Genomic DNA, 16909 nt, shown 5'->3' on the forward strand with positions numbered 1-16909 from the left:
ACTAAGCGCGACGCTGTGCCAAATTTGCAAGCCCCACGCGCCGTCATTTTCAAAATGCAGGGAAGCGCCGTATTTAGTAGAATACAGCGCACCCCTGTGCTTCCCCCTGCGCCAGCTCTAAATTAGCTGCTGAGCGCCAACGCAGCCGTTCTTGCACCATGGTACAAGGATGACTGCGTTGAGGGGGAAATTGTTTTTGTGCAGGAAGGGACACCTTCCTGCCCAAAAAAAAAATCTTCAATGGTGATTTGCTCTTACTTCTATGTGTGCTGCAGAATGCATCACACATAGAAAGAGCAAAAACAAGGAGAAATGAAAACATTTCTCCTCAGTGCGCCACTCTAACGACACCCCTGGGATGGCGTTGGATTTTGGTGCTGACGCAGATTTACGCCAACTCCTAAATCTGGAGCAGTATCAAAATGCTATGGTGTTGCTGTGGCACACTCCCAACAACACCCATTGCACGCCCCTTCCAGGGAACGCGCTGCGTGCTAAGGGGCCGTATTTACAAGGTGGTGTTAAGCCACAAAAAGTGGCTGAACGCCATCTTGTAAATACCGCGCAGTGCATAGTGCCACCGGGGCGTCACTAAAAGTGATGCTCCGGTGGCGATAGGGCCTCGTAAGTCTGGCACTTTATTTGCTCAAGGTGTGTGTTCTTGGTGAGGGCAGGAAAGCTATTTTCGCTCTCGTACCTTCCTTCCTTGGCTGGCTTGAATGCTGTAGGCTCAGGCTTCATTGCAAAGGTCAAACAGTGAGCAACTGACTGCCGTAAGCTGGCGCAACTCCTCTTGGTGAGCTGTGACAGATGCCCCAGGAGCGTAGTACCTCACGATGGTGAGGGATAGACACAGTCTCTTTTATCTCAGCTTGCCTGTCAGGTGAGGCAGGAAATGCAAATACTGTGAAAAAGCCCAGCGTCTCGAACCAGGGACCTTTCGCATGTGAGGTGCGCATGATAACCACTACACTAGACAAACAGACACACTTGCCAGCTTGCTTCATGTGGCTATGCATTGTACTGGAACCACCACACTATGGAAACAGACACACCTGCTTGCTTTATGTGGCTATGCATTGGACTGGGATGCAAGGATGAGGGCCAATGTTCATGACGCTCAAAGCTGAGCCTTCCGGAACACGATCTCTTCCCTTGGAAGAAAGGAACTGGGATCACTTTCATTCCAAGAGGTGATTTCAGAACTGGACCCGAAATTACCATGGAGAAGCACTGTGCATTTAATGTTCCTACGAGCACTGCTGCTCCAGCACAGAAAAGCAGTTGCAAAGAAATCTCGCATACCTTCATGATGCTGAACCGTCTCGACGCCAGTATAAAGCATGTATTGCATTGCAACATGACATCTTACAAGAGTGAAAAGCAGAAATACTCCTGTTTAAAACACAGACTGAACCTATAAAGGTAGGGGTTTGTCTGGGATTTGAACCGAGGTCCTCTCACACCCGAAGCGAGAATCATACCCCTATACCAACTAGACTGCCGCTGCACAGTCATTTGAAACATCTTCTGAAGCGTCTTTCCGAAAAGCAGGGCCATTTGGAGGCTCTCTCTCTCTAAGCGTGCCATAGCAATTGATGTTTTCTGTCAAGGATTTTTTGTTTGTCTCTAGCAAGGCAAGAGGTAGTCAAAATGCCCTGTGCCAGTGAGCTGAACTAGGGCACTGATGTGAAAAGCAGACCCTTTCTGGTAGTTGTAACCCGCTGCAAGTCATGGACCCTTGCACCTTAGACTTCCCAACCAGAAGCACTGAAGGGCCTGCTAGCTCTTGAGCCAGAGGAGCATGCCTCTTGGATTCAAGCACACTTGCTCGATCAGCGCTCGATCAGGCAAGATTTATATTAGTGGCTCATAGGCCTGAAACACTCACCTGGGAGACGCAGGGTGGCTGATTTCCCGGAATGGCCCTTGATGGGGAAATCACCTCCTTTCCCCCGCCTCATTTCAGAATTGTGTGCAAGTCGCAAGACAGTGTTCAGGGGTTCATGGGTACTGCCTACTCCCAGCTGCCTCTCTGTCTTCTTCATGTAAATTGCAAGTCACGAGGAGGCACCATTGCCAATATGCTCCGCCCACCTAACCAAGAAACCTAGTTTGAGCTTGTCTGCCTGTGTTGTTGCAGGGGCAGTGTCTTCTTTGCCCAAAAGGTGGCAGGAGAGCCTCACTTCAAACGATAGAATCAACTGCTTAAGTAGAAACCAGCATGGTAGTTACTGTCATAAAGTGCAGCTCTAACAGAAGGTGTGCCTGAGACGTCCCTTCCAGTAATACACAGAATTTTGATTGAGGGCCCAGCCGATGGGTTGGTGGATTTCTCCTCACATGCCACAGCAGCTTCCAAAGATAGTGGTGTGAGGAGCTGGCTCTGCAAGCAGAGCAAGATTTAAGGGAAGAAAATACACCTGTCAGAAGTGGGATTTGAACCCACGCCTCCATGAAGAGACCAGAAGGCTCAGCTTCACTGAAGATCAAGCTCTCTTGAGTCTGGCGCCTTAGACCACTCGGCCATCCTGACAGCCAAAACAGTGTGCAGGTCGGACTCTTCAGTCTGCACTTGTTGATTTTGCCGCTTGCAATGTTCCTATCAAAGTCACAGCTTTAAAGGCCCCACAATATAACATGGCCAAGAAAAAAATAAAAAAACAGAACAAGAAACAATGCACATGCACGACCACCGAGGGATGCAGATAACTTTTTAGCGTCCTGCAATAGTAAAGCACGTTTTACACAGGTCACAAGTTTTTAAAGGTCATTTCTGTCTAAGTGTGCATTGAGAGAGCCTGAGGTTTTAGGGAGCAAACACAAAAGCTGCTGCTGCCAAGTGTTTCTGCCCGGTCTCGAACCGGGGACCTTTCGCGTGTGAAGCGAACGTGATAACCACTACACTACAGAAACAAGCTTGCTGGTTTGACTGAAGGAGAACAGTTCCCCTCATATGCTTGCACGATTTCCTCTATACTTTATCAGCAGTTGCTCGGAATGCGAGGGGTAAGTGTGAAAATTGCAGCGGTGTCAGCCAGCATGCATACACTCAGACGTCCTGAAAAATCCCACAGCTGCGGGCATAGACAGACAAATATCTGATGCCTAAATGCCAGGAAGGAGAGCCTGTGAAATCATCACACAGGGCGCACTGAGAGCAAGCAGGAAGGAAGCCAAGGCATTGTAATCCATTTTTCGCCTGAGGCAAAAAATATGTTTTGCGCAACAATGCTTCGAGTGGAATGAGAAATGTTGAGGGGTTGTGTATTTTGAGCAGGATTTGATTGTTTTCCGCTAAAATGGGCTTGTCCGGGATTTGAACCCGGGACCTCTCGCACCCTAAGCGAGAATCATACCCCTAGACCAACGAGCCTGGGCACAGAAATGCAACGGCTCCGACCCTGCTCGGAGGGTTGGTGACAGAGAGTGGGAGACTACATCCCAAAGCAAGAAACTGCACATGGTGCTCTCTTCTGCAGTACGACTAGAGTCATTTGCATGGTCTTCATCGAACATGACATAAAAAGCCTCTATCCTTTAGACATTTTGGCCCAGATTTACAAGAAAATGACTAAGCGCGACGCTGTGCCAAATTTGCAAGCCCCACGCGCCGTCATTTTCAAAATGCAGGGAAGCGCCGTATTTAGTAGAATACAGCGCACCCCTGTGCTTCCCCCTGCGCCAGCTCTAAATTAGCTGCTGAGCGCCAACGCAGCCGTTCTTGCACCATGGTACAAGGATGACTGCGTTGAGGGGGAAATTGTTTTTGTGCAGGAAGGGACACCTTCCTGCCCAAAAAAAAAATCTTCAATGGTGATTTGCTCTTACTTCTATGTGTGCTGCAGAATGCATCACACATAGAAAGAGCAAAAACAAGGAGAAATGAAAACATTTCTCCTCAGTGCGCCACTCTAACGACACCCCTGGGATGGCGTTGGATTTTGGTGCTGACGCAGATTTACGCCAACTCCTAAATCTGGAGCAGCATCAAAATGCTATGGTGTTGCTGTGGCACACTCCCAACAACACCCATTGCACGCCCCTTCCAGGGAACGCGCTGCGTGCTAAGGGGCCGTATTTACAAGGTGGTGTTAAGCCACAAAAAGTGGCTGAACGCCATCTTGTAAATACCGCGCAGTGCATAGTGCCACGGGGGCGTCACTAAAAGTGATGCTCCGGTGGCGATAGGACCTTGTAAGTCTGGCACTTTATTTGCTCAAGGTGTGTGTTCTTGGTGAGGGCAGGAAAGCTATTTTCGCTCTCGTACCTTCCTTCCTTGGCTGGCTTGAATGCTGTAGGCTCAGGCTTCATTGCAAAGGTCAAACAGTGAGCAACTGACTGCCGTAAGCTGGCGCAACTCCTCTTGGTGAGCTGTGACAGATGCCCCAGGAGCGTAGTACCTCACGATGGTGAGGGATAGACACAGTCTCATTTATCTCAGCTTGCCTGTCAGGTGAGGCAGGAAAATCAAATACTGTGAAAAAGCCCAGCGTCTCGAACCAGGGACCTTTCGCATGTGAGGTGCGCATGATAACCACTACACTAGACAAACAGACACACTTGCCGGCTTGCTTCATGTGGCTATGCATTGTACTGGAACCACCACACTATGGAAACAGACACACCTGCTTGCTTTATGTGGCTATGCATTGGACTGGGATGCAAGGATGAGGGCCAATGTTCATGACGCTCAAAGCTGAGCCTTCCGGAACACGATCTCTTCCCTTGGAAGAAAGGAACTGGGATCACTTTCATTCCAAGAGGTGATTTCAGAACTGGACCCGAAATTACCATGGAGAAGCACTGTGCATTTAATGTTCCTACGAGCACTGCTGCTCCAGCACAGAAAAGCAGTTGCAAAGAAATCTCGCATACCTTCATGATGCTGAACCGTCTCGACGCCAGTATAAAGCATGTATTGCATTGCAACATGACATCTTACAAGAGTGAAAAGCAGAAATACTCCTGTTTAAAACACAGTCTGAACCTATAAAGGTAGGGGTTTGTCTGGGATTTGAACCGAGGTCCTCTCACACCCGAAGCGAGAATCATACCCCTATACCAACTAGACTGCCGCTGCATAGTCATTTGAAACATCTTCTGAAGCGTCTTTCCGAAAAGCAGGGCCATTTGGAGGCTCTCTCTCTCTAAGCGTGCCATAGCAATTGATGTTTTCTGTCAAGGATTTTTTGTTTGTCTCTAGCAAGGCAAGAGGTAGTCAAAATGCCCTGTGCCAGTGAGCTGAACTAGGGCACTGATGTGAAAAGCAGACCCTTTCTGGTAGTTGTAACCCGCTGCAAGTCATGGACCCTTGCACCTTAGACTTCCCAACCAGAAGCACTGAAGGGCCTGCTAGCTCTTGAGCCAGAGGAGCATGCCTCTTGGATTCAAGCACACTTGCTTGATCAGCGCTCAATCAGGCTCGATCAGGCGAGATTTATATTAGTGGCTCATAGGCCTGAAACACTCACCTGGGAGACGCAGGGTGGCTGATTTCCCGGAATGGCCCTTGATGGGGAAATCACCTCCTTTCCCCCGCCTCATTTCAGAATTGTGTGCTAGTCGCAAGACAGTGTTCAGGGGTTCATGGGTACTGCCTACTCCCAGCTGCCTCTCTGTCTTCTTCATGTAAATTGCAAGTCACGAGGAGGCACCATTGCCAATATGCTCCGCCCACCTAACCAAGAAACCTAGTTTGAGCTTGTCTGCCTGTGTTGTTGCAGGGGCAGTGTCTTCTTTGCCCAAAAGGTGGCAGGAGAGCCTCACTTCAAACAATAGAATCAACTGCTTAAGTAGAAACCAGCATGGTAGTTACTGTCATAAAGTGCAGCTCTAACAGAAGGTGTGCCTGAGACGCCCCTTCCAGTAATACACAGAATTTTGATTGAGGGCCCAGCCGATGGGTTGGTGGATTTCTCCTCACATGCCACAGCAGCTTCCAAAGATAGTGGTGTGAGGAGCTGGCTCTGCAAGCAGAACAAGATTTAAGGGAAGAAAATACACCTGTCAGAAGTGGGATTTGAACCCACGCCTCCATGAAGAGACCAGAAGGCTCAGCTTCACTGAAGATCAAGCTCTCTTGAGTCTGGCGCCTTAGACCACTCGGCCATCCTGACAGCCAAAACAGTGTGCAGGTCGGACTCTTCAGTCTGCACTTGTTGATTTTGCCGCTTGCAATGTTCCTATCAAAGTCACAGCTTTAAAGGCCCCACAATATAACATGGCCAAGAAAAAAAAAAAAAAACAGAACAAGAAACAATGCACATGCACGACCACCGAGGGATGCAGATAACTTTTTAGCGTCCTGCAATAGTAAAGCACGTTTTACACAGGTCACAAGTTTTTAAAGGTCATTTCTGTCTAAGTGTGCATTGAGAGAGCCTGAGGTTTTAGGGAGCAAACACAAAAGCTGCTGCTGCCAAGTGTTTCTGCCCGGTCTCGAACCGGGGACCTTTCGCGTGTGAAGCGAACGTGATAACCACTACACTACAGAAACAAGCTTGCTGGTTTGACTGAAGGAGCACAGTTCCCCTCATACGTTTGCACGATTTCCTCTATACTTTATCAGCAGTTGCTTGGAATGCGAGGGGTAAGTGTGAACATTGCAGCGGTGTCAGCCAGCATGCATACACTCAGACGTCCTGAAAAATCCCACAGCTGCGGGCAGAGACAGACAAATATCTGATGCCTAAATGCCAGGAAGGAGAGCCTGTGAAATCATCACACAGGGCGCACTGAGAGCAAGCAGGAAGGAAGCCAAGGCATTGTAATCCATTTTTCGCCTGAGGCAAAAAATATGTTTTGCGCAACAATGCTTCGAGTGGAATGAGAAATGTTGAGGGGTTGTGTATTTTGAGCAGGATTTGATTGTTTTCCGCTAAAATGGGCTTGTCCGGGATTTGAACCTGGGACCTCTCGCACCCTAAGCGAGAATCATACCCCTAGACCAACGAGCCTGGGCACAGAAATGCAACGGCTCCGACCCTGCTCGGAGGGTTGGTGACAGAGAGTGGGAGACTACATCCCAAAGCAAGAAACTGCACATGGTGCTCTCTTCTGCAGTACGACTAGAGTCATTTGCATGGTCTTCATCGAACATGACATAAAAAGCCTCTATCCTTTAGACATTTTGGCCCAGATTTACAAGAAAATGACTAAGCGCGACGCTGTGCCAAATTTGCAAGCCCCACGCGCCGTCATTTTCAAAATGCAGGGAAGCGCCGTATTTAGTAGAATACAGCGCACCCCTGTGCTTCCCCCTGCGCCAGCTCTAAATTAGCTGCTGAGCGCCAACGCAGCCGTTCTTGCACCATGGTACAAGGATGACTGCGTTGAGGGGGAAATTGTTTTTGTGCAGGAAGGGACACCTTCCTGCCCAAAAAAAAAATCTTCAATGGTGATTTGCTCTTACTTCTATGTGTGCTGCAGAATGCATCACACATAGAAAGAGCAAAAACAAGGAGAAATGAAAACATTTCTCCTCAGTGCGCCACTCTAACGACACCCCTGGGATGGCGTTGGATTTTGGTGCTGACGCAGATTTACGCCAACTCCTAAATCTGGAGCAGCATCAAAATGCTATGGTGTTGCTGTGGCACACTCCCAACAACACCCATTGCACGCCCCTTCCAGGGAACGCGCTGCGTGCTAAGGGGCCGTATTTACAAGGTGGTGTTAAGCCACAAAAAGTGGCTGAACGCCATCTTGTAAATACCGCGCAGTGCATAGTGCCACCGGGGCGTCACTAAAAGTGATGCTCCGGTGGCGATAGGGCCTTGTAAGTCTGGCACTTTATTTGCTCAAGGTGTGTGTTCTTGGTGAGGGCAGGAAAGCTATTTTCGCTCTCGTACCTTCCTTCCTTGGCTGGCTTGAATGCTGTAGGCTCAGGCTTCATTGCAAAGGTCAAACAGTGAGCAACTGACTGCCGTAAGCTGGCGCAACTCCTCTTGGTGAGCTGTGACAGATGCCCCAGGAGCGTAGTACCTCACGATGGTGAGGGATAGACACAGTCTCTTTTATCTCAGCTTGCCTGTCAGGTGAGGCAGGAAATGCAAATACTGTGAAAAAGCCCAGCGACTCGAACCAGGGACCTTTCGCATGTGAGGTGCGCATGATAACCACTACACTAGACAAACAGACACACTTGCCGGCTTGCTTCATGTGGCTATGCATTGTACTGGAACCACCACACTATGGAAACAGACACACCTGCTTGCTTTATGTGGCTATGCATTGGACTGGGATGCAAGGATGAGGGCCAATGTTCATGACGCTCAAAGCTGAGCCTTCCGGAACACAATCTCTTCCCTTGGAAGAAAGGAACTGGGATCACTTTCATTCCAAGAGGTGATTTCAGAACTGGACCCGAAATTACCATGGAGAAGCACTGTGCATTTAATGTTCCTACGAGCACTGCTGCTCCAGCACAGAAAAGCAGTTGCAAAGAAATCTCGCATACCTTCATGATGCTGAACCGTCTCGACGCCAGTATAAAGCATGTATTGCATTGCAACATGACATCTTACAAGAGTGAAAAGCAGAAATACTCCTGTTTAAAACACAGACTGAACCTATAAAGGTAGGGGTTTGTCTGGGATTTGAACCGAGGTCCTCTCACACCCGAAGCGAGAATCATACCCCTATACCAACTAGACTGCCGCTGCATAGTCATTTGAAACATCTTCTGAAGCGTCTTTCCGAAAAGCAGGGCCATTTGGAGGCTCTCTCTCTCTAAGCGTGCCATAGCAATTGATGTTTTCTGTCAAAGATTTTTTGTTTGTCTCTAGCAAGGCAAGAGGTAGTCAAAATGCCCTGTGCCAGTGAGCTGAACTAGGGCACTGATGTGAAAAGCAGACCCTTTCTGGTAGTTGTAACCCGCTGCAAGTCATGGACCCTTGCACCTTAGACTTCCCAACCAGAAGCACTGAAGGACCTGCTAGCTCTTGAGCCAGAGGAGCATGCCTCTTGGATTCAAGCACACTTGCTTGATCAGCGCTCAATCAGGCTCGATCAGGTGAGATTTATATTAGTGGCTCATAGGCCTGAAACACTCACCTGGGAGACGCAGGGTGGCTGATTTCCCGGAATGGCCCTTGATGGGGAAATCACCTCCTTTCCCCCGCCTCATTTCAGAATTGTGTGCTAGTCGCAAGACAGTGTTCAGGGGTTCATGGGTACTGCCTACTCCCAGCTGCCTCTCTGTCTTCTTCATGTAAATTGCAAGTCACGAGGAGGCACCATTGCCAATATGCTCCGCCCACCTAACCAAGAAACCTAGTTTGAGCTTGTCTGCCTGTGTTGTTGCAGGGGCAGTGTCTTCTTTGCCCAAAAGGTGGCAGGAGAGCCTCACTTCAAACAATAGAATCAACTGCTTAAGTAGAAACCAGCATGGTAGTTACTGTCATAAAGTGCAGCTCTAACAGAAGGTGTGCCTGAGACGCCCCTTCCAGTAATACACAGAATTTTGATTGAGGGCCCAGCCGATGGGTTGGTGGATTTCTCCTCACATGCCACAGCAGCTTCCAAAGATAGTGGTGTGAGGAGCTGGCTCTGCAAGCAGAGCAAGATTTAAGGGAAGAAAATACACCTGTCAGAAGTGGGATTTGAACCCACGCCTCCATGAAGAGACCAGAAGGCTCAGCTTCACTGAAGATCAAGCTCTCTTGAGTCTGGCGCCTTAGACCACTCGGCCATCCTGACAGCCAAAACAGTGTGCAGGTCGGACTCTTCAGTCTGCACTTGTTGATTTTGCCGCTTGCAATGTTCCTATCAAAGTCACAGCTTTAAAGGCCCCACAATATAACATGGCCAAGAAAAAAAAAAAAAAACAGAACAAGAAACAATGCACATGCACGACCACCGAGGGATGCAGATAACTTTTTAGCGTCCTGCAATAGTAAAGCACGTTTTACACAGGTCACAAGTTTTTAAAGGTCATTTCTGTCTAAGTGTGCATTGAGAGAGCCTGAGGTTTTAGGGAGCAAACACAAAAGCTGCTGCTGCCAAGTGTTTCTGCCCGGTCTCGAACCGGGGACCTTTCGCGTGTGAGGCGAACGTGATAACCACTACACTACAGAAACAAGCTTGCTGGTTTGACTGAAGGAGCACAGTTCCCCTCATATGTTTGCACGATTTCCTCTATACTTTATCAGCAGTTGCTTGGAATGCGAGGGGTAAGTGTGAAAATTGCAGCGGTGTCAGCCAGCATGCATACACTCAGACGTCCTGAAAAATCCCACAGCTGCGGGCAGAGACAGACAAATATCTGATGCCTAAATGCCAGGAAGGAGAGCCTGTGAAATCATCACACAGGGCGCACTGAGAGCAAGCAGGAAGGAAGCCAAGGCATTGTAATCCATTTTTCGCCTGAGGCAAAAAATATGTTTTGCGCAACAATGCTTCGAGTGGAATGAGAAATGTTGAGGGGTTGTGTATTTTGAGCAGGATTTGATTGTTTTCCGCTAAAATGGGCTTGTCCGGGATTTGAACCTGGGACCTCTCACACCCTAAGCGAGAATCATACCCCTAGACCAACGAGCCTGTGCACAGAAATGCAATGGCTCCGACCCTGCTCGGAGGGTTGGTGACAGAGAGTGGGAGACTACATCCCAAAGCAAGAAACTGCACATGGTGCTCTCTTCTGCAGTACGACTAGAGTCATTTGCATGGTCTTCATCGAACATGACATAAAAAGCCTCTATCCTTTAGACATTTTGGCCCAGATTTACAAGAAAATGACTAAGCGCGACGCTGTGCCAAATTTGCAAGCCCCACGCGCCGTCATTTTCAAAATGCAGGGAAGCGCCGTATTTAGTAGAATACAGCGCACCCCTGTGCTTCCCCCTGCGCCAGCTCTAAATTAGCTGCTGAGCGCCAACGCAGCCGTTCTTGCACCATGGTACAAGGATGACTGCGTTGAGGGGGAAATTGTTTTTGTGCAGGAAGGGACACCTTCCTGCCCAAAAAAAAAATCTTCAATGGTGATTTGCTCTTACTTCTATGTGTGCTGCAGAATGCATCACACATAGAAAGAGCAAAAACAAGGAGAAATGAAAACATTTCTCCTCAGTGCGCCACTCTAACGACACCCCTGGGATGGCGTTGGATTTTGGTGCTGACGCAGATTTACGCCAACTCCTAAATCTGGAGCAGTATCAAAATGCTATGGTGTTGCTGTGGCACACTCCCAACAACACCCATTGCACGCCCCTTCCAGGGAACGCGCTGCGTGCTAAGGGGCCGTATTTACAAGGTGGTGTTAAGCCACAAAAAGTGGCTGAACGCCATCTTGTAAATACCGCGCAGTGCATAGTGCCACCGGGGCGTCACTAAAAGTGATGCTCCGGTGGCGATAGGGCCTTGTAAGTCTGGCACTTTATTTGCTCAAGGTGTGTGTTCTTGGTGAGGGCAGGAAAGCTATTTTCGCTCTCGTACCTTCCTTCCTTGGCTGGCTTGAATGCTGTAGGCTCAGGCTTCATTGCAAAGGTCAAACAGTGAGCAACTGACTGCCGTAAGCTGGCGCAACTCCTCTTGGTGAGCTGTGACAGATGCCCCAGGAGCGTAGTACCTCACGATGGTGAGGGATAGACACAGTCTCTTTTATCTCAGCTTGCCTGTCAGGTGAGGCAGGAAATGCAAATACTGTGAAAAAGCCCAGCGTCTCGAACCAGGGACCTTTCGCATGTGAGGTGCGCATGATAACCACTACACTAGACAAACAGACACACTTGCCAGCTTGCTTCATGTGGCTATGCATTGTACTGGAACCACCACACTATGGAAACAGACACACCTGCTTGCTTTATGTGGCTATGCATTGGACTGGGATGCAAGGATGAGGGCCAATGTTCATGACGCTCAAAGCTGAGCCTTCCGGAACACGATCTCTTCCCTTGGAAGAAAGGAACTGGGATCACTTTCATTCCAAGAGGTGATTTCAGAACTGGACCCGAAATTACCATGGAGAAGCACTGTGCATTTAATGTTCCTACGAGCACTGCTGCTCCAGCACAGAAAAGCAGTTGCAAAGAAATCTCGCATACCTTCATGATGCTGAACCGTCTCGACGCCAGTATAAAGCATGTATTGCATTGCAACATGACATCTTACAAGAGTGAAAAGCAGAAATACTCCTGTTTAAAACACAGACTGAACCTATAAAGGTAGGGGTTTGTCTGGGATTTGAACCGAGGTCCTCTCACACCCGAAGCGAGAATCATATCCCTATACCAACTAGACTGCCGCTGCATAGTCATTTGAAACATCTTCTGAAGCGTCTTTCCGAAAAGCAGGGCCATTTGGAGGCTCTCTCTCTCTAAGCGTGCCATAGCAATTGATGTTTTCTGTCAAGGATTTTTTGTTTGTCTCTAGCAAGGCAAGAGGTAGTCAAAATGCCCTGTGCCAATGAGCTGAACTAGGGCACTGATGTGAAAAGCAGACCCTTTCTGGTAGTTGTAACCCGCTGCAAGTCATGGACCCTTGCACCTTAGACTTCCCAACCAGAAGCACTGAAGGGCCTGCTAGCTCTTGAGCCAGAGGAGCATGCCTCTTGGATTCAAGCACACTTGCTCGATCAGCGCTCGATCAGGCGAGATTTATATTAGTGGCTCATAGGCCTGAAACACTCACCTGGGAGACGCAGGGTGGCTGATTTCCCGGAATGGCCCTTGATGGGGAAATCACCTCCTTTCCCCCGCCTCATTTCAGAATTGTGTGCTAGTCGCAAGACAGTGTTCAGGGGTTCATGGGTACTGCCTACTCCCAGCTGCCTCTCTGTCTTCTTCATGTAAATTGCAAGTCACGAGGAGGCACCATTGCCAATATGCTCCGCCCACCTAACCAAGAAACCTAGTTTGAGCTTGTCTGCCTGTGTTGTTGCAGGGGCAGTGTCTTCTTTGCCCAAAAGGTGGCAGGAGAGCCTCACTTCAAACAATAGAATCAACTGCTTAAGTAGAAACCAGCATGGTAGTTACTGTCATAAAGTGCAGCTCTAACAGAAGGTGTGCCTGAGACGTCCCTTCCAGTAATACACAGAATTTTGATTGAGGGCCCAGCCGATGGGTTGGTGGATTTCTCCTCACATGCCACAGCAGCTTCCAAAGATAGTGGTGTGAGGAGCTGGCTCTGCAAGCAGAGCAAGATTTAAGGGAAGAAAATACACCTGTCAGAAGTGGGATTTGAACCCACGCCTCCATGAAGAGACCAGAAGGCTCAGCTTCACTGAAGATCAAGCTCTCTTGAGTCTGGCGCCTTAGACCACTCGGCCATCCTGACAGCCAAAACAGTGTGCAGGTCGGACTCTTCAGTCTGCACTTGTTGATTTTGCCGCTTGCAATGTTCCTATCAAAGTCACAGCTTTAAAGGCCCCACAATATAACATGGCCAAGAAAAAAAAAAAAAAACAGAACAAGAAACAATGCACATGCACGACCACCGAGGGATGCAGATAACTTTTTAGCGTCCTGCAATAGTAAAGCACGTTTTACACAGGTCACAAGTTTTTAAAGGTCATTTCTGTCTAAGTCTGCATTGAGAGAGACTGAGGTTTTAGGGAGCAAACACAAAAGCTGCTGCTGCCAAGTGTTTCTGCCCGGTCTCGAACCGGGGACCTTTCGCGTGTGAGGCGAACGTGATAACCACTACACTACAGAAACAAGCTTGCTGGTTTGACTGAAGGAGAACAGTTCCCCTCATATGTTTGCACGATTTCCTCTATACTTTATCAGCAGTTGCTCGGAATGCGAGGGGTAAGTGTGAAAATTGCAGCGGTGTCAGCCAGTATGCATACACTCAGACGTCCTGAAAAATCCCACAGCTGCGGGCATAGACAGACAAATATCTGATGCCTAAATGCCAGGAAGGAGAGCCTGTGAAATCATCACACAGGGCGCACTGAGAGCAAGCAGGAAGGAAGCCAAGGCATTGTAATCCATTTTTCGCCTGAGGCAAAAAATATGTTTTGCGCAACAATGCTTCGAGTGGAATGAGAAATGTTGAGGGGTTGTGTATTTTGAGCAGGATTTGATTGTTTTCCGCTAAAATGGGCTTGTCTGGGATTTGAACCTGGGACCTCTCGCACCCTAAGCGAGAATCATACCCCTAGACCAACGAGCCTGGGCACAGAAATGCAACGGCTCCGACCCTGCTCGGAGGGTTGGTGACAGAGAGTGGGAGACTACATCCCAAAGCAAGAAACTGCACATGGTGCTCTCTTCTGCAGTACGACTAGAGTCATTTGCATGGTCTTCATCGAACATGACATAAAAAGCCTCTATCCTTTAGACATTTTGGCCCAGATTTACAAGAAAATGACTAAGCGCGACGCTGTGCCAAATTTGCAAGCCCCACGCGCCGTCATTTTCAAAATGCAGGGAAGCGCCGTATTTAGTAGAATACAGCGCACCCCTGTGCTTCCCCCTGCGCCAGCTCTAAATTAGCTGCTGAGCGCCAACGCAGCCGTTCTTGCACCATGGTACAAGGATGACTGCGTTGAGGGGGAAATTGTTTTTGTGCAGGAAGGGACACCTTCCTGCCCAAAAAAAAAATCTTCAATGGTGATTTGCTCTTACTTCTATGTGTGCTGCAGAATGCATCACACATAGAAAGAGCAAAAACAAGGAGAAATGAAAACATTTCTCCTCAGTGCGCCACTCTAACGACACCCCTGGGATGGCGTTGGATTTTGGTGCTGACGCAGATTTACGCCAACTCCTAAATCTGGAGCAGCATCAAAATGCTATGGTGTTGCTGTGGCACACTCCCAACAACACCCATTGCACGCCCCTTCCAGGGAACGCGCTGCGTGCTAAGGGGCCGTATTTACAAGGTGGTGTTAAGCCACAAAAAGTGGCTGAACGCCATCTTGTAAATACCGTGCAGTGCATAGTGCCACGGGGGCGTCACTAAAAGTGATGCTCCGGTGGCGATAGGACCTTGTAAGTCTGGCACTTTATTTGCTCAAGGTGTGTGTTCTTGGTGAGGGCAGGAAAGCTATTTTCGCTCTCGTACCTTCCTTCCTTGGCTGGCTTGAATGCTGTAGGCTCAGGCTTCATTGCAAAGGTCAAACAGTGAGCAACTGACTGCCGTAAGCTGGCGCAACTCCTCTTGGTGAGCTGTGACAGATGCCCCAGGAGCGTAGTACCTCACGATGGTGAGGGATAGACACAGTCTCTTTTATCTCAGCTTGCCTGTCAGGTGAGGCAGGAAATGCAAATACTGTGAAAAAGCCCAGCTGCTCGAACCAGGGACCTTTCGCATGTGAGGTGCGCATGATAACCACTACACTAGACAAACAGACACACTTGCCGGCTTGCTTCATGTGGCTATGCATTGTACTGGAACCACCACACTATGGAAACAGACACACCTGCTTGCTTTATGTGGCTATGCATTGGACTGGGATGCAAGGATGAGGGCCAATGTTCATGACGCTCAAAGCTGAGCCTTCCGGAACACGATCTCTTCCCTTGGAAGAAAGGAACTGGGATCACTTTCATTCCAAGAGGTGATTTCAGAACTGGACCCGAAATTACCATGGAGAAGCACTGTGCATTTAATGTTCCTACGAGCACTGCTGCTCCAGCACAGAAAAGCAGTTGCAAAGAAATCTCGCATACCTTCATGATGCTGAACCGTCTCGACGCCAGTATAAAGCATGTATTGCATTGCAACATGACATCTTACAAGAGTGAAAAGCAGAAATACTCCTGTTTAAAACACAGACTGAACCTATAAAGGTAGGGGTTTGTCTGGGATTTGAACCGAGGTCCTCTCACACCCGAAGCGAGAATCATACCCCTATACCAAATAGACTGCCGCTGCATAGTCATTTGAAACATCTTCTGAAGCGTCTTTCCGAAAAGCAGGGCCATTTGGAGGCTCTCTCTCTCTAAGCGTGCCATAGCAATTGATGTTTTCTGTCAAGGATTTTTTGTTTGTCTCTAGCAAGGCAAGAGGTAGTCAAAATGCCCTGTGCCAGTGAGCTGAACTAGGGCACTGATGTGAAAAGCAGACCCTTTCTGGTAGTTGTAACCCGCTGCAAGTCATGGACCCTTGCACCTTAGACTTCCCAACCAGAAGCACTGAAGGGCCTGCTAGCTCTTGAGCCAGAGGAGCATGCCTCTTGGATTCAAGCACACTTGCTTGATCAGCGCTCAATCAGGCTCGATCAGGCGAGATTTATATTAGTGGCTCATAGGCCTGAAACACTCACCTGGGAGACGCAGGGTGGCTGATTTCCCGGAATGGCCCTTGATGGGGAAATCACCTCCTTTCCCCCGCCTCATTTCAGAATTGTGTGCTAGTCGCAAGACAGTGTTCAGGGGTTCATGGGTACTGCCTACTCCCAGCTGCCTCTCTGTCTTCTTCATGTAAATTGCAAGTCACGAGGAGGCACCATTGCCAATATGCTCCGCCCACCTAACCAAGAAACCTAGTTTGAGCTTGTCTGCCTGTGTTGTTGCAGGGGCAGTGTCTTCTTTGCCCAAAAGGTGGCAGGAGAGCCTCACTTCAAACAATAGAATCAACTGCTTAAGTAGAAACCAGCATGGTAGTTACTGTCATAAAGTGCAGCTCTAACAGAAGGTGTGCCTGAGACGCCCCTTCCAGTAATACACAGAATTTTGATTGAGGGCCCAGCCGATGGGTTGGTGGATTTCTCCTCACATGCCACAGCAGCTTCCAAAGATAGTGGTGTGAGGAGCTGGCTCTGCAAGCAGAGCAAGATTTAAGGGAAGAAAATACACCTGTCAGAAGTGGGATTTGAACCCACGCCTCCATGAAGAGACCAGAAGGCTCAGCTTCACTGAAGATCAAGCTCTCTTGAGTCTGGCGCCTTAGACCACTCGGCCATCCTGACAGCCAAAACAGTGTGCAGGTCGGACTCTTCAGTCTGCACTTGTTGATTTTG

At 48.8% G+C, this 16909-nt stretch overlaps 10 non-coding genes across 10 annotated transcripts; all 10 read right to left on the bottom strand.

Moving 5' to 3' along the window:
- Positions 1-2424: 2424 nt before the first annotated feature.
- Positions 2425-2536, bottom strand: TRNAL-CAA (transfer RNA leucine (anticodon CAA)). The gene is made up of 2 exons: positions 2499-2536; positions 2425-2470 (listed from the first exon to the last, which is right to left on the bottom strand). It is a non-coding gene; the product is annotated as a tRNA-Leu (tRNA).
- Positions 2537-2843: 307 nt separating this feature from the next.
- TRNAV-CAC (transfer RNA valine (anticodon CAC)) lies at positions 2844-2916 on the bottom strand. The gene has a single exon. It is a non-coding gene; the product is annotated as a tRNA-Val (tRNA).
- A 388-nt stretch (positions 2917-3304) lies between these two features.
- TRNAP-AGG (transfer RNA proline (anticodon AGG)) lies at positions 3305-3376 on the bottom strand. The gene has a single exon. It is a non-coding gene; the product is annotated as a tRNA-Pro (tRNA).
- A 2631-nt stretch (positions 3377-6007) lies between these two features.
- On the bottom strand, positions 6008-6119 carry TRNAL-CAA (transfer RNA leucine (anticodon CAA)). The gene is made up of 2 exons: positions 6082-6119; positions 6008-6053 (listed from the first exon to the last, which is right to left on the bottom strand). It is a non-coding gene; the product is annotated as a tRNA-Leu (tRNA).
- Positions 6120-6426: 307 nt separating this feature from the next.
- On the bottom strand, positions 6427-6499 carry TRNAV-CAC (transfer RNA valine (anticodon CAC)). Its single transcript has one exon. It is a non-coding gene; the product is annotated as a tRNA-Val (tRNA).
- A 3091-nt stretch (positions 6500-9590) lies between these two features.
- On the bottom strand, positions 9591-9702 carry TRNAL-CAA (transfer RNA leucine (anticodon CAA)). Its single transcript has 2 exons — positions 9665-9702; positions 9591-9636 (listed from the first exon to the last, which is right to left on the bottom strand). It is a non-coding gene; the product is annotated as a tRNA-Leu (tRNA).
- A 307-nt stretch (positions 9703-10009) lies between these two features.
- On the bottom strand, positions 10010-10082 carry TRNAV-CAC (transfer RNA valine (anticodon CAC)). Its single transcript has one exon. It is a non-coding gene; the product is annotated as a tRNA-Val (tRNA).
- A 3081-nt stretch (positions 10083-13163) lies between these two features.
- Positions 13164-13275, bottom strand: TRNAL-CAA (transfer RNA leucine (anticodon CAA)). The gene is made up of 2 exons: positions 13238-13275; positions 13164-13209 (listed from the first exon to the last, which is right to left on the bottom strand). It is a non-coding gene; the product is annotated as a tRNA-Leu (tRNA).
- A 307-nt stretch (positions 13276-13582) lies between these two features.
- TRNAV-CAC (transfer RNA valine (anticodon CAC)) lies at positions 13583-13655 on the bottom strand. The gene has a single exon. It is a non-coding gene; the product is annotated as a tRNA-Val (tRNA).
- Positions 13656-16746: 3091 nt separating this feature from the next.
- Positions 16747-16858, bottom strand: TRNAL-CAA (transfer RNA leucine (anticodon CAA)). Its single transcript has 2 exons — positions 16821-16858; positions 16747-16792 (listed from the first exon to the last, which is right to left on the bottom strand). It is a non-coding gene; the product is annotated as a tRNA-Leu (tRNA).
- Between the last annotated feature and the right edge of the window lie 51 nt (positions 16859-16909).

This window comes from Pleurodeles waltl, chromosome 10 (assembly GCF_031143425.1).
Source record: "Pleurodeles waltl isolate 20211129_DDA chromosome 10, aPleWal1.hap1.20221129, whole genome shotgun sequence".
In the NCBI taxonomy this organism is placed as follows: domain Eukaryota; kingdom Metazoa; phylum Chordata; class Amphibia; order Caudata; family Salamandridae; genus Pleurodeles; species Pleurodeles waltl.